Raw genomic sequence first — 13,438 nt, forward strand, 5'->3', positions numbered from 1 at the left:
TAGCAGATCAACGACTCTCCGGTGCAGTGCCTCCTGCTGGTTGTCTACGAATTACCTCTTTTCCAGCCTCAGAGCACCTCTGATGGCTGGTGTCTCGCCTGCTTCAGGCCCCATGTCCCTCCCAGACCCCAATGGCCTTTTACCTCAGGATTCTGCCCCCAGCAGTACCCCCTTACTCAGGTTTTCCCTTCCCAGGGGACCCCCCACCCTCTAAACCCACCTTGCCTCCATGGCTACTGCCAATCATCATCTAGCTCCCAGGGGCACATTGTAGTCTGTAATGGCTACTCATCATTGGCAAGGGGTTAGGACCAGCTGCCTCTGCCTATTCCCTGGCTGCACCTCTGTAGCCCCAGTACCTTTGTATGCCTTCATCAAGGCCTGCAGCCTGGGGGTTGCTAGGCTGCAGCTCCCTTTGCCCTTCCCCAGTACTACTCTGCTTCAGGTACCTTGCTCTCAGACAGCTAGCCCTTCCCACTCCAGGGCTAGAGTGAGACTCTCCTCAGCTCCTGTCACCCCAGCCCTCTTATCAGGGCCAGCTGGGCTCTGATTGAGTTGGCCACACCTGTGGTCAGCTACTCCCTCAGCTGCTTTCACTCCTTTTCCCAGCCACAGCTCTCTCCAGGGCTGCTTTTATCCCCTGTTCTGTGCCCATCCCGGATACTTGCCCTTTTTGCAGTGTGAGGGAAACCCTGGCGCACGTATATTTAGCATGTGCCAGATTGCAGCCCCTTTTCTGGCTCCTAACGAATATTTTATTACGCTTTTGGCTCCACTTTTCCCCTCATCTTTTTATCTACACACTCCCCATCCGTGGCCCCACAAAATCGCGAGAGCTCCTGGTTAACCTCCTCCTAGCCCTAGCTAAAACAGCCATTTATAAAACCAGAGAGGGGAGGTTGGCTAATGAAGCGTCCTGCAATTGTAGGGCCGTTTTCCGATCCTCAGTACATTCCCGTATCCGGGCAGAGTTCCTCTGGGCGGCATCCACCGACTCCCTTGACGCCTTCGAGGAGTGGTGGACGCTGTCCAAGGTTCTCTGCTCGGTGACCCCATCCGGTTCCCTCCGTCTGACCCTTTAATTGAGGGGAAGAGCAAGAGACCCTAGCCCCAGCCGTCGCCACTGTGGATACCATCATCACTGTCACCTAGGAGGGGTCCTATAACACGTGGGTGTAATCCCCCCCCACCCCAAACCGCCCACCCCACAGCCGTGCCCATTTTGTCAGGTACTCTCAGGAGAGGAATAATCGGTGACGCTGGGCGTGGCACTAGGTAACTCGAGGGGGTGGAAGACCACAAGTGTCGAGGAAGCCCCCCCGCTCTAGGCCACCAGGTAACTCAGGAGGGTGGAAGACCACGAGTGTCGAGGAAGCCCCCCTGCTCTGGGCCCAGGCTAGCCTGAACACTTCTCCCTCCTGAAGGTTGCTGTGTCATAGCTTCTGTTTGCTTTTGTTTTGTTGCATAGTTTTGCTCTATCCTCTTTGGTGATTCTTTGTAAGTGTTACACAAATAAAATTCTTTTCTGCTTTACAAAAAAAAAACAAACCCTGTTCTGTGGGAGTGGGGCAGTAGCCCCCACTACACTAACCTCTCTTAAAAAATCCCAATGATGGAGATTCCACAACCTCCCTGGGCAATTTATTCCAGTTCTTAACCACCCTGATGGAAAGTTTTTTCTAATGTCCAACCTAAACCTCCCTTGCTGCAATTTAAAGCCCATTGCTTCTTGTCCTATCCTCAGAGGTTCAGGAGAATAATTTTTCTCCCTTCTTCTTGTAACAACCTTTTATGAACTTGAAAATTGTTGTTATGTCCCCTCTTACTCTTCTCCAGACTAAACAAACCCAGTTTTTTCAATCTTCCCTCATAGGTCATGTTTTCTAGACCTTTAATCATTTTTGTTGCTCTTCTCTGGACCGTCTCCAGTTTGTCCGCATCTTTCCTGAAATGTGGCACCCAGAACTGGACACAATATTCCAGTTGAGGCCTAGTCAGCATGGAGTAGAGTGGAATAATTACTGCTCGTGTCTTGCTTACAACACTCCTGCTAATACATGCCAGAATGACATTTGCTTTTTTTGCAAGAGTGTTTATACTATTGATTCATGTTTAGCTTGTGATCCACTATGACCCAGAGATCCCTTTCCACAGTACTTCTTCCTAGGCAGTCATTTCCCATTTTGTATGTGTGCAACTGATTATTCCTTCCTAAGTGGAGTACTTTGCATTTGTCCTTATTGAATTTCATCCTATTTACTTCAGACCATTCTCCAGTTTGTCCAGATCATTTTAAATTCTAATGCTATCCTCCAAAGCACTTGCAACCCCTCCCAGCTTGATATCGTTTGCAAACTTTATAAGTGTACGCTCTATGCCATTACCTAAATCATTGATATTGAACAGAACCGGACCCAGAACTGATCCCTGCAGGACCCCACTCGTTATGCCCTTCTAGCTTGACTGTGAACCACTGATAACTACTCTCTGGGAACAGTTTTCCAACCAGTATTGCATCCACCTTATAGTAGCTCTATCTAGATTGTATTTCTCTGGTTTGGTTATGAGAAGTTTGTCTGAGACAGTATCAAAAGCCTTACTAAAGTCAAGATAAATTACATCTACTGCTTCTCCCCTATCCACAAGGCTTGTTACCCTATTAAAAAAAAAACTATTAGATTGGTTTGACACGATTTGTTCTTGACAAATCCATGCTGACTGTTACTTATCACCTTATCTTTGAGGTGTTTGCAAATTGATTGCTCAATTATTTGCTCCATTATCTTTCCTGATACTGAAATTAAGCTGACTGGTTTGTAATTCCCTGGGTTGTCCTTATTTCCCTTTTTATAGATGGGCACTATATTTGCCCTTTTCCAGTCCTCTGGAATCTCTCCTGTCTTTCATGACTTTTAGAAGATAATTGTTAATAACTCAGATATCTTCTCAATCAGCTCCTTTAATATTCTAGAATGTATTTCATCAGGCGCTGGTGACATGAAGACATCTAACTCGTCTAAGTAATTTTTAACTTGTTCTTTCCCCATTTTAATCTCTACAAGTTAAATATTAGCCTCTTTAACTGTACATCATCTCTGTACTCTGACACAATTCTCTTTCAGTGTAACTTACAGAGATTTGTATTGAGATTTTTGGCCATAGTGCATTTGATAGATCAGTCAATTTCAACCCTAAGGGTCTGCAGACTATGTGTAAGATTTCCAAAGGGGTCTGCACCTTCATTTGAAATGGTTGCAGGGTCTGCAAATGAGAAATGGTTGAAAACCATTTTGATAAATGTAATCAGACCAGGGAGCCTGGCTCATAGAGGAAAATGGGGACTTTAGCTAACTAAACTACAACTCTGATGAGATACTATGGCGGAATTTCCAAATCAAAATATTTTGCTTTTGGGTGTGGAGGTTTCTCGCAGAAAAACTCATTTTCTGCACAAAGCAGGCCCTTTTCACATGCACATGTTAGTCTCTAACCCAGTTTTTCCCCCTGAAAAAGGTTGACAGAAATTTTTGAATTAGCCCCGTTGACTTTGCTTTATTATACAGGTATCTTTTTGAGTATGCTGGCTACTTTAATAGGAGCTAACAATCGCAAATGTAAATAGGGCCCAATCTTGAAAATCCCCTCTGCCTTGCAGGAAAGGAGTGTCACTTCTTTACGGGAACTCAGTCTTGTTCAGTGGAATTCACCCTGCTATGCAGGACATCAGGAACTTTAAGTCTCCAAGAATGTGGCTGCAGTTCATGTTAAAATAACTCCCTTCTCCATAGAGTAGTGTGTAAATTGCATTGGGGGATTTAGGGATAAAAGCTGGTATAGCTTATATTGTTATTTATGGGGCTGCCTAAGGAACAATCTGTCTCCTTTATATCAAATAAAAATCCTACACTCTGATGGTTCAGAGCTCATGGGGGAATTACATCTGATGACACAAGTACTGTATAAATTGGAAAAAGAAACAAACAACTGCAAAACTTAAATATATGCTCCTAGCCCCTGGCCACACTACCTCAGAAATCAAATATGAGGAGATATCAAAGAAAAACTGCTCATGCCTGTAGACAGAAAACATGAAGCTGCTAATAGGATCCCAAAATGTTAGAAGTCTACCTAGAAATGTTCCGTGAGCATGGATAGGCCCATCAGCACTGGCAGAGTGTTGACCTTGTGCATGGAGGAATGAGGTAAGATTCATTACAGAGCTGTAATTGATAGCACTCTGAGGCCTAAGAGTGAGGCAGAAAGTCCTTATATTTTAGTTAGAACTGACAGAACGGTCAATTTCTCTACATAGGCTACTATTTCTTTTTCAGGTCTTTTGAAAAAGCTGTGGATTGACCTAGAGATAACTTTTGTGAGAGATATGTGCATCCTCCACATTGGAGAGGAAACTGAACAGGAAAGAAAAATAAATTTTATTTCAGACTGAAGTCACTTGCAAATTGAACTTGTTCCGAATCTTTGAACATCTGATTAATTGAACACACAGAGTAAAGCCCCTTTATCCATAGGAGGAAAAGGGTTAAATAAACTCCCTTTTATGAGGGATCAAGTGGATGTATAAATGCTAAGGAAGATTTCTTGTCTTACTCCAGTGTTAATTGAAAAGGTCATTACCAGGAAAATGCCAAAAGACATTTAAAAAAAATCAAGCAACCTGAGTAAGGGCCTGTGTAGGCATCTGGGAACTTATATAGCGTTCATCATCGTAGTATTAGAACATTTCTGTTTGCCTCAGGATTCTGCCCAATATTTTTATGGTAAGTCATATTATCTGAAAGATTCTGATGTAGATGTTTCTTATTGGGGTATTGGTATACAACCTTTAGGCCCCCAGTTCAATAGCAGAGGTTGAGCCCCATTGCTGTTTTACTCATGAAAAAGTAGTGCACTGATGCCTCTCCCATGTGACCATGTCAATACAACTCATTCCTGATTCCCATGCTAGCTTAAGCATGGGCATCCCATGAAGAAGTGCAAGCAGAAACTAGGATGGGACCACCAGCCACATCTATCTATAAGCCAGGGGCTGTGTTAGCTTTGCTAAGGTACCCATGTGGACTGCTAATAGATGATATAGTTCCATTGGTTCCATCCCTATCCTGCCCCCAACCAACGTGGGCCTAAACCTTTCTCCTGTATGGATCTGTAGTAGGGTGGAATATATGCAACAGAGACAGATGATCTCTTCTTCCTTCATGGGGCAGGGGAGATCTGGGAGATGGTGTGAATACGTTGATGGCAGAGAACAAAAACAAAAGGACTGAGCGAGTTTTAAAGACAGGTAGAAAACAACAAAATGAAACTCAGTTTAGAAAAATGCAAGCTAGCCCATCTGGGGGGGAAATAATCAGAAATGTGGTGGGGGGTGAAACATGATAGATGGGATTTTCAATAGCAAAATTGATCAGTGTATGGAAGTTTCTGAAGAAAGATTAAAAGTTTAACAGGTACAGATGGACATAATTCTGCAAATCTGTAAAGCTGCAAACATAAGGAAGAGAGAGAATTTATGTAGGGTGGCCCAAATTGGTGTAAATAGGAATTGGCTGAAATTAAATCAAGAAAATATAGGCTGCATCATGGAAAAAGAATCTTGACAGTGAGCTGTATTAGACTGTGGAATAATCCCTGGGGAAGTGATAGAAGTGCCATTGTATGGGGAATTCAGATGTAAGACAAACAGCTAGGAAATCTACTATTGGACTCAATCCTGTGTTCCTCACTTCCTGTGGAATGCTTGTAATATTGAAGCCAAAGGTTTTTTTGTCATTACTTCAATGGGAACAGGATTCAGCTCTAAAAAAGCTAAGAGGTCTTTAATTTGCATTATTCTATTGAATGGAAAGCAACTAGATCCAGGAGGAACATGTAAAAGGTAAATTTTAAGGATCATTTTGTTGCTCATGGGTACCTCTTGAAGCCCTTATAATTGCTCCAGGATAACATATAGCTTCTTAATGCATCCTTGTAGTTCCTCTGCCCTTGCATAACTCTGTCTCCGGAGGTGGTGAGTTTTCAGCCTCCCTTGCTATCCTAACTGCAGCTAGTCTTTTACTGTTTTAAAGTTTTCTCTTAACAACTCTTTGCAATGAATCACCGTGCACTACTTTGATCTGCTTTCTGCTGTTCTGTGGGCCCGATCATTTATTAATAAGGGTAATAAACCCAAATACACTACCTTTTCATTATCACTGTTCGCAGCATATGTTGTTTTGGGCTAGCTTGCACTTGTGTCATAAATCAGGTCTCCGGAAAACATTTAGCATGAATAAAATAAATAATAAAACCCCAGTGTTTGCTTGGCATCAATTTAAAAATTAATATATTTACACTCTCTTTGTGGGTCAACACCACCAATGTTTGGCTGAGGTTCTGAACAGGATATTGAAAATGATTTGTCTCACTTTTAAGCCATCCATTTTATGCTGATGTTACTTACATGGCAGAATTTGCAAAAAACGGAGATAAAAAAGGCTTTTTTCCATAGTGTCAGCCTTTATAAGTAACCGGGGTCTGATCTGAGCTACATAATATCTTGCGTGCACAATGTGAGAGCAGATTTGTGTTGGTATTAAAAATTAATATTTCACCCAGGGAAGTTTAAGCGAGGCAGCGTCACCATTTATCTGGAGAGCCCCATTAATACTGCAATTCTCGCAAAAGGCGACTGCCTGCGTGGAACTCCAATTTGGGACAGCATGTCAGAAAAATAAATTGCTTCTCTTCCAGTTTGCAAAAGCCCACAAAAGAACAATTTTTCAGGAGTTCTGTGACATGGAAATGGGACTCTTCTTTTCAAACTGAATCTAGGCCGCTCTGAGTAAGCAAAATGCTTTTATAAAACCAGTTCCTTGTCGTTGTGTCATACTACTTTATTTCACAGTTGCTACTGCCATCCAAAAATGCTTAACAATTTAATGATGAGAAGTCAGGCCTAACTGCACAAGTACAATGGACCAGAAGCAAACCTGGTTTTTGCTAGTCTATAAAGCAGGTGGAGATTGTCTCTGGTAATGAAAAGTGCACCCGGGAAGAGTCTTTTTTTTTTTTTTTTAAAGCAGAAAAGAATTTTATTTGTGTAACACTTACAAGAAATCACCAGAAAGGATAAAGCAAAACTATGCAACAAAACAAAAGCAAACAGAAGGTATAACACAGCAGCCTTCAGAAGGGAGAAGTGTTCAGGCTAGCCTGGGCCCAGAGTGGGGGGGCTTCCTCGACACTCGTGGTCTTCCACCCTCCTAAGTTACCTGGTGGCTAGAGCGGGGGGCTTCCTCGACACTCATAGTCTTCCACCCCCGAGTTACCTAGTGGCATGCCCAGTGTCACCGATTATTCCTCTCCTGAGAGTGCCCAACAAGATGGGCATGGCTGCGGGGTGGGTGGTTTGGAGGTGGGGGGGGGACATACACCCACGTGTTATAGGACCCCTCCTAGGTGACAGTGATGATGGTATCCACAGCGGCAACGACTGGGGCTGGGGTCTCTTGCTCTTCCCCTCAATCAAAGGGTCAGACGGAGGGAACCGGACGGGGTCACCGAGCAGAGAACCTTGGACAGCGCCCACCACTCCTCGAAGGCATCAAGGGAGTCTTGGATGGGGGTGAACCGCATCAAAAACATGCCCGTGCCCACAGCTCCGTGAAGGAGCCGCCAACTAATGTCCCCGACGGGCCTCGGGACCAAGGTGGAATACAGGCTGGCCCACCGGGCTTGCTCACCCTCCAAAGGTGGCAGGAGGTCCTGCCACTTTTTATCGGGGGCGGGACACCAGGGTGTGGGCGCGAAGGGTGTGAAGCGTGAGTGTGTATAGATATTTCCGTGGCGCGATTTGGAAGCTGACCGGCTGCAGTTCATGCAGCCGGCTCGCAGTGAAAGGGTGAGGGGTTTGTTGGGATCTACATGGTAGGGGCCCAATTGAAAGGTCCGGCGGGCCTGGGGTAGAGGGTGGGCGGGGTGTTCACAGAGGGCTCGGTTGAGATAAGCCCGAGCAGCGGGCGTCAAGGCGGAGAAGGGTGCGTGGCAGAAAGGTAAATGCCTAGGTAGAGCAGTGGACCTGCGCTCCACCGGATTGTCTGAAGCGCGGGTGGGAGGGAGCTCACCTGCCGCTAGTCCCCCACCGCCAAGCCAGAGCTCTTGACCCAGTTGACTCAGGTGGAGGAGGCTGCCGAATAGATGGCCTGGCAAGCCTCCACCCGCACCAAGTTGCCCGGGTCCTGGACCACGAGGAGTACGTCATCGGTGTACGCCAACAGGACCAGCCGCAGTTCCGGCTCCCGCAGCACCAACCTTGTCAACCTCCTGCGGAGGAGACAGAGGAAGGGCTCGATCGCCAGAGTATACAGATGGCCCGAGAGGGGGCACCCCTGCTGTACTCCTCGCCCGAAGCTGACTGGTTCGGTCAGGGTCCAGTTGAGCCTAACCAGACGCTCCGCAGAAGCGTACAGCACCTGGAGAAAACTCACAAACTGAGGTCCGAATCCAAATGCCTGCAGAGTGCCCAGGAGGTACCCATGGTCCACTCTATCGAACGCCTTCTCCTGATCAAGAGACAGGAGGGTGAACGACAGACTGTCTCTACGTCCGAGTTCCAAAAGGTCTTGGACTAGAAATAGGTTGTCAAAAATGCTGCAGCCCGGGACACGGAAGCTTTGTTCTAAGTCAGCCATAAAAATGTTGGCATACTGTGGGGCTGTGGTGGGGCAGTGCCCCACCCCCAGGCCAGATTGGGCTACAGCAGGACAGAGCGGCTGCGCAGACAGGCAGCCAATCAGAGAGGGCCTGCGGGGAGCCAATCAGGGCTGAGCAAGAGGCAGCCAATCAGGGCCAGGCTAGGCCCTACATAAAGGCTACGCAGGCGAGTGGCAGGGAGTCTCTTTTGGGCCTTCAAAAGGTGAAGGTCTGTCTCCTGCGTGAGGAGACTAGCACCATGGACAGCGCAGTACTGGGCAGGCTGTGGGAGCAGAAGGGAACTCCAGCGTGGTACCTGCCAGGCTGCAGGCCCTGAGGAAAGGGCCTAGCCAGTGCAAAGGGGTTGAAGGGGAAACGGCCCAGGGAGAGAGATGGACAAAGGGAGAGAAAGAGGGCAGGCAGGAAGGATGCTGCCAAAGGGTCCCTGGGTCAGGACCCAGAGTAGAGGGCGGGCCTGGGTCCCCCCCTTGTACTTACACCTGGCCATTAGGAGTGGCCATCATGTACTGCACCAGACCCCTGCCAAAAGGAGTTAGACTTAGGGGGTGTGGTTGGCCATTGTGGCTGGGGTGAAGAGAAGAACTGCTGATAACAACCCCCCCCCCCCGGAAAGGGATGAGCATGGATTAGGGGGCACTGCCAAAGGGCAGTGTCCTGAAGAGGATGCTGCGAGAAGGGAGCAATGCGGGTCTGGGCGCCAACAGAGGGCAAGAGATGGATGGGATGCCACTGCACTCCACATGGACTGAGTTAATTCCCAGAGTTACCAACAGGAGGTGCCACGGTGGTGAGTCCCAATCCCGTCACACGGGCCATGCGGGCATCCACACCAGTGCCACTGAATTAAAGGTATAAATTGTCCCCAAATCTGAAATAGTTGTGGGTGAGGACAAAGTCACAAAGCTCAGCCACCAGGTTTGCCGTGATATTATCGGGGATACTGTTCCTGATGGCTTGTAGTCCATCTTTGTGTGGAATGTTGGTGTAGAGGGCTTCTACATCCATAGTGGGTAGGATGGTGTTTTCTGGAAGATCACCAATGGATTGTAGTTTCCTCAGGAAGTCAGTGGTGTCTTGAAGTTAGCTGGTAGTGCTGGTAGCGTAGGGCCTGAGGAGAGCGTCCACGTAGCCATACAGTTCTGCTGTCAGGGTGTCAATGCCTGAGATGATGGGGCATCCAGAATTCCCAGGTTTATGGATCTTGGGTAGCAGATAGAATACCCCTGGTCGGGGCTCTAGGGGTGTGTCTGTGTAGACTTGTTCCTGTGCTGCTTCAGTGAGTTTCTTGAGCAGATGGTGCCGTTTCCTTTGGTACCCCTCGGTGGGATCAGAGGGTAATGGCCTGTAGAATGTGGTGTCAGAGAGTTGCCTAGTGGCCTCTCATTCATACTCCGACCTATTCATGATGACGACAGCACCTTCTTTGTTAGCCTTTTTGATTATAATGTCAGAGTTGTTTCTGAGGCTGTGGATGGCATTCTGTTCTGCACAGCTGAGGTTATGGGGCAAGTGATGCTGCTTTTCCACAATTTCAGCCTGTGCACGTCAGTGGAAGCACTCTATGTAGAAGTCCAGTCTGTTGTTTCGACCATCAGGAGGAGTCCATGCAGAATCCTCCTCCTTCTAGCTTTGGTAGGAAGGTTTCTCTGGGTTAGTGTGCTGTTCAGTCATGTGGTGGAAATAGTCCTTGAGTTGGAGACAGTGAAAGTAGGATTCCAGGTCACCACAGAACTGTATCATGTTCGTGGGTGTGGTGAGACAGAAGTAGAAGCCCCAAGATAGGACCTACTCTTCTGCTGGCCTAAGAGTATAGCTGTATAGATTAACAATATTGTTGGGTGAGTTAAGGGTACCACAGTTGTGGCCCCTTGTGGCATGTAGAAGTTCAGATAGTGTTCTTTTTCTTCTGTAGAGAAGCAAAGTGTGTGTTGTAAATGGCTTGTCTAGTTTTTGTAAAGTTCAGCCACAAGGAAGTTTGTGTGGAAGGCTTGTTTTTTATGAGATTCTCCAGCTTACTTCCAGTTGCAAAGGACCAGTCACTTACCCAAGTCAGTTGCACCCTAGCTATCAAGCCAAATACAACACCTATAGCTAATTCTATGGTTAACTAAAGGTTTATTCACTGGAAAAAAGAAATGAGTTATTTCCAAGGTTAAAACAGGTAACATAGACACACAAAAGATAACAAACTTCTATAATAAGCAAATTCCATATGTCCTTTAGGGCTAACCCAGGCAAAACAGCTGGGGGGCTTTTGCTTATGCTTAGTGATTCTCGTCCCTTTAGAGTCCAAGCAGCAAAAATAACCAAGTTTCTCCTTGTCAGGGATTTTCAGCTCCTTCTCCCCAGAGCCCAAGCTGATGGGATGAGTTCTTGCACAGGCTCCTCCTCATGGAGGGGGAGAGGAATGCAGTTAACAAAGTCTTTTAAGGATTTACAATGGCACCTTCAAGTTTCAAAGGCCTTCTTGTTGGGCAGGTCCTAACCCCTTGTGGAGGAAGCCAGCATTGCATTAGAAACGGCTTCTTTCCTGTTAGATGAGGTATGCAGTTACAGAGGTTTACAACGCAAACATTTGCTATCGCTTTATAACTTGGGGAACAGATAAGTGAGTCTAATACATGCAGCATCCTAAGGTCTAAACACACTTCTACAATTTAATATCTAGCTTAACAATACTAACATACTGGTGAGTCAGACTGGTTTCCAGCTTTGCATTTGTCAGCGTTCAGTGAGGCCTGGGGCCTTGGCATTACTAGCTGGCTCCTGGTCTGTCAGCATCAGACTTGGAAGTTCCCACCCTCCTCCAAACACCATCCATACACTTATTGTAGGTAGCCCAGGCTTACCCCTGGGTTCGGCTTTATTGTTAAATCAGTTAGCAAAGGCAGAACCAAAACCTCCTCCTAAGCTTTCTGCCCAATCTTAACTATCCTGAAGCACTTGCATGAGAGGAAAGTGATCAGGAACAGCCAGCATGGATTCATCAAGGGAAGGTCATGCCTGACTAATCTAATCGCCTTTTATGATGAGATTACTGGTTCTGTGGATGAAGGGAAAGCAGTGGATGTATTGTTTCTTGACTTTAGCAAAGCTTTTGACACGGTCTCCCACAGTATTCTTGTCAGCAAGTTAAGGAAGTATGGGCTGGATGAATGCACTATAAGGTGGGTAGAAAGCTGGCTAGATTGTCGGGCTCAACGGGTAGTGATCAATGGCTCCATGTCTAGTTGGCAGCCGGTGTCAAGTGGAGTGCCCCACGGGTCGGTCCTGGGGCCGGTTTTGTTCAATATCTTCATAAATGATCTGGAGGATGGTGTGGATTGCACTCTCAGCAAATTTGCGGATGATACTAAACTGGGAGGAGTGGTAGATACGCTGGAGGGGAGGGATAGGATACAGAAGGACCTAGACAAATTGGAGGTTTGGGCCAAAAGAAATCTGATGAGGTTCAATACGGAAGAACCCAATGCACAGCTACAGACTAGGGACCGAATGGCTAGGCAGCAGTTCTGCGGAAAAGGACCTAGGGGTGACAGTGGACGAGAAGCTGGATATGAGTCAGCAGTGTGCCCTTGTTGCCAAGAAGGCCAATGGCATTTTGGGATGTATAAGTAGGGGCATAGCGAGCAGATCGAGGGACGTGATCGTTCCCCTCTATTCGACATTGGTGAGGCCTCATCTGGTGTACTGTGTCCAGTTTTGGGCCCCACACTTCAAGAAGGATGTGGATAAATTGGAGAGAGTCCAGCGAAGGGCAACAAAAATGATTAGGGGTCTGGAACACATGAGTTATGAGGAGAGGCTGAGGGAGCTGGGATTGTTTAGCCTGCAGAAGAGAAGAATGAAGGGGGATTTGATAGCTGCTTTCAACTACCTGAAAGGGGGTTCCAAAGAGGATGGCTCTAGACTGTTCTCAATGGTAGCAGATGACAGAACGAGGAGTAATGGTCTCAAGTTGCAGTGGGGGAGGTTTAGATTGGATATTAGGAAAAACTTTTTCACTAAGAGGGTGGTGAAACACTGGAATGCGTTACCTAGGGAGGTGGTAGAATCTCCTTCCTTAGAGGTTTTTAAGGTCAGGCTTGACAAAGCCCTGGCTGGGATGATTTAACTGGGAATTGGTCCTGCTTTGAGCAGGGGGTTGGACTAGATGACCTTCTGGGGTCCCTTCCAACCCTGATATTCTATGATTCTATTTGTAGGGTTTCTGGGCCAGGCCATCCAGTTTCCTAATCCCTAGTTCCCTCTGCCTCGGAGAGATGTGCCTGTCTCTTTTTTACACACTGGTTGCATCTAACCAGATCCACCTTGCGGGATTAGTGAGCAGTAATTACTCTGCAACTTTGTCCTCCTGCAAGATTGCTAGTTCCAGTTCTGTTTGTCTCTTTTTCTACAGCTTTCTGCATGTGGTATTAGAGTAGATCAGCTGAGCATTTCCTTCTGGTTGCTGGAGCAAACTTTTGGAATACTGGTTTTTTTTAAAAGATGGTAGAAGAGACCATTCATACAGAGTGACAGTTCAAACTATTAATAAGAGCCTCCAGCAATGAACATAGAAAATTTATTTAATAGACAGCACAGTTTTGAGGAAGCCAATTGTTAAAAATCTTAGTTGCACAGCACTGACTTGTATGTACAGCATACAAAGTGTGTGGGGGGCATAGATTTGCCCCACATCTGCCCTGTCTTCCCCTCTTAGGTGCCCCAGCAGCAGGCTGAACCC

This window comes from Lepidochelys kempii, chromosome 2 (assembly GCF_965140285.1).
Source record: "Lepidochelys kempii isolate rLepKem1 chromosome 2, rLepKem1.hap1, whole genome shotgun sequence".
Classification (NCBI taxonomy): domain Eukaryota; kingdom Metazoa; phylum Chordata; order Testudines; family Cheloniidae; genus Lepidochelys; species Lepidochelys kempii.